Here is a 3,808-nt window from a genome sequence, read left to right as displayed (position 1 = left end):
AATGCAAACGGTACCTCATTTAAAATAAGTTAAATACATGGGATTTCATCGCTATCACTGCTCATTCTTTCAATAATTCCATTTTTCTATTTGATAAATTTAAAATATGTGCCATAAATGAATTAAGGCTAAAAAGAGATGAAAGCGATGCAGCTGATAAATATGATAATGATAACAACTTCTTCTTTCTAAGATTAATATTTCTTCAAACTATTTGAAAATATTTTTTGGATTGTAAATCAGCGCAAAACTATGCATCTAATTAATTACTTAGCAAAATATAATTTTCAATAAATTTTGCGAAAAAGAAAAGATGAATATTTTTAATTTAGCTTTTCATGGCTTACAATTAATTTGCTATGTCTGCAAAAAAAAAAAAAAAAAAAGCAAATAATATCAATTTGTTAATTTATTATTATCGTATTATTTAAGTGAATGAATAAAGCTAAGGGAATTCTATTTAAATTCAAAAATAAAATATTTTTGTGATATAATTTAGATGCAAAAACTGCATTTGTATTAATTGATTTGTTACATAAAAGTAATACTTTGATAAGAAATATTTCATTACTAAAATAGTTGCTAAATTCGATATTGATTAATTGATTTTATAAGGTATTTTTGTCAACATATGCCAGGAATATTTCAAGATATTTCTTTTATACAATGCTAAATTACAATTTTTTTAAAAAAATTCAAACAATGTAAAATCATAAGATTACTAATATATTATTATGCTTCCCTTTAATATTTTGCATGTCATCAAATGATTGCCAGTTCATTAAATGATTTTAAAAATTTTCAATAAATTAAAGTAAAAGAGAAAGGGGGCAAAAAAAAAAAAAGAATTAACAGTTAATTAAAAATTAACTGTTAAACCTTTAATTCATTTATGCAATCTTTTAATTGGATGCGGATGCAAATAAAAGTATCAAATAGTATTTATTAAATCAGCTGCTCTTCCTTTTCTGCTTTTTTCTCCTTTGCATGCTCGTTTCCGCACTATAACATACAAACATGTAAAAGTGGCTTTGTGGGTGTTATAATTAGCGCAGGTGTCCGATTAGGTTTTGATTTAAGAGAAAGGATTTCTTGTTTTCCAGGATGACGTCTTTTTGCGGCTTTCATTCAAATTGGACACCCATAAATGGCCAGGTGCTATCTGTCTAGTGCTTAATGCCTTAAGCATACTACTACAATATAAATGCGTATCACTTTGAGACCAGCTGTACCAGTTTGCGCATGCTTACAATGGCTTACACATTTTTACAATTTAGCAATTAAATTAGACAATAAAATAATAAACCTTTCAGAGAAATAAAATAAAGAAATAAATAGAAGGAAAGAAAACACTGTGATAATTGTGACAATATTAGCTTAAATTAACATGAATGTGACAATATTTTGTATATTTAATCAAAAAAAAAAAAAATTTTTTCTTTAAAATTTTCTCTGTTTTCTTTCTCTTACTATAAACCGTTGCAAGTTTAATAAATCTAATTGTTTACTTTTTTTCATCATTAACCAAAATTTTTGTCAATAAAAAGCTTATTAACGCATAAACAGCACTATTTTTATCAGTACAAATTAATAGGTACACAGGATGTATTTTCTTTTTCCTTTCTAATTTGACAATTTTTTAATTCCTAATTTGACGCCACTATTTATTTCATCTCTTCTATTGTGTACAGTTATTTAAAAGATAGTAGTAGCATATTAATGGATAATAGATAATAATGCAGTAATGACCGCCCGGCTTCTTTGTCATTTTTTGCTAACTGGTAAATCCACGTGAGATCTTTTGTGTTGATATACACTTTGTTGTCACACAATTATCAATATAATCTATGATTAACAACAGAAATGGATTAACCTTTTATTTATCTCTCTCTCTTTCTCTCTCTACTTCATATCCATCCCATTTTAGGTTTATTAATCATAGTTCCCTATTTAATATAGGTGTATTCAAAAGCCGCCTTTCCAATTTGGCTATATTCAAGGCCAACTTTAATATTCTATGTGACAATTAAACATATAATTAATAAATTAGAATTAGAAAAACTGAAAGCTTATATTGCTTCTTTTTTTTAACTTTCAAGTTGAAAAATGATTAATAATAATGAAAAAGTAAAATTTGGAAATTAAAGTTATATTTCATTGAGACCAAAAAAAGAAAGATTTCATTCACTTTTTCTTCTTATCCATTAAAAATGAAAATATATCTTATTTGAATGGTAACTGCTTCAGTTACCCGTAACAAATTAATTTTTTTTTTTTTTTTCAAATAATTCGTGAGCTAATTAAAATGAGACTATAATGATTCCGAAAAAGATAACCTTGGAATCTTTTTTGATTAAATTTGGTTTGATGCGGTACTCTTTTCCTTCTTACGGTATTGATAGAATTAAAATCGGAATATTTTTGAGGTATGTTGTTGAACCGGTTTCTTTGCGGGTACAACGGAGAAAGTATCACATCGTATGATCATTTTGTGTGTCCTTGAGTAATAGGCACATTTGTCTATCGGAATATACATATAAATGTTTATAATTAAAAGAGAAATAGATGATTATTTAATAGATTTAGAATAATTTCTTAAATATTTTAAACATAATGGCAATCGTCGATGTATTACAGTAAGTCTTTCATTCCTAATTCTGCTCAACGCGATTTTTTCAATACCTTTTTTTTAATAGATTAAAAAATAAAGTTAAGGAAGTATTTATGAAGTAACATTATTATTTTATTAAATTATTATTCATTACTGCTTCCCAAAAAGTAATAAACATTATTGACCAAATAGATTGTCCAGTGGATAATTAATTTGCAAGCATTTTTTACGAAAAATAAAATAATTTATACATTCATTAGGTATAACTTCAATCCGTTGCAAATTTAATATTTATCAATTAAATAATTTAATAATTGACCGTTAGATTATATTTCCACATGCATTAACTGATTCTAACGATTAAATTTAGAAAAAAAAGAAAAAGTTGTGACTTATAGAATCGTTTCAAGTTTGTTTCATCACATCAATGGCATTACAAATACTTTTATTAACCAATGTTAATTTTACTATATTATTAAAAGGTATGTCCCAAAGGGTGCAGAACACCTCCAATCAGCAGGTCTTGGCCGGGTTCGAACCGGCGACCTTCTGCGTGTGAAGCAGACGTGATAGCCACTACACCACAAGACCACGCACACAACTCTTTTACAAATTAGTTTAAAAAATTTCGATTAGTAATTTTGATTTCGTTGACCTTAATTGGAAAATATCAGAAAAAAGAAAACGGCTTTAAGCAAGGTCATTTACTGGCCGTAATAAATTATATGAGAAGAAGAATTGTCACACGTTATTCATCTTCACCTTGAACTTTTCCATTATTTTATTATGCAAATTTCTTTTTTTTCCTTATCTCATCAAAAAAAAGAGAAGAAAAAATTCTCAGATTTGTTTGCCTATACATTGCCTCATTTTTCACATACAACTATTATTGTGAGGGGTTCAATTGTTACAAATTTTATAAAATAACAGAAAATTTTTGAGAATGCAAACTGAATGAAAAAAATATTGCAAATGAATGTTTTTCGTTCAATTTGCGTTTTCATTAATTTTATTCACGCATTTCCGATTTTTGTTTTTTTTTATTTAATTGTGCAATATTGAAGAAAATTTAATTTTGACGGTACGAGAAAAGGAAAAGAATTCATTGTATGATAATAAATGATCAGAAAAGAAAAGTCAAATAATACTACTTGGTCGATATAGCGCACATATATGTGAATAATATGCTCAGTTCTG

The 3,808-nt window shown here is 26.6% G+C and overlaps 1 non-coding gene across 1 annotated transcript; it reads right to left on the bottom strand.

Moving 5' to 3' along the window:
• Positions 1–3,129: 3,129 nt before the first annotated feature.
• Bm14579 lies at positions 3,130–3,202 on the bottom strand. Its single transcript has one exon. It is a non-coding gene; the product is annotated as a tRNA-Val (tRNA).
• Between the last annotated feature and the right edge of the window lie 606 nt (positions 3,203–3,808).

Source organism: Brugia malayi (genome assembly GCF_000002995.4).
Source record: "Brugia malayi strain FR3 genome assembly, contig: Bm_v4_ChrX_scaffold_001, whole genome shotgun sequence".
Taxonomy (NCBI): Eukaryota; Metazoa; Nematoda; class Chromadorea; order Rhabditida; family Onchocercidae; genus Brugia; species Brugia malayi.
The sequence above is the reverse complement of the archived record's forward strand: the minus strand, read 5'-3'. Positions and strand labels throughout refer to the sequence as shown.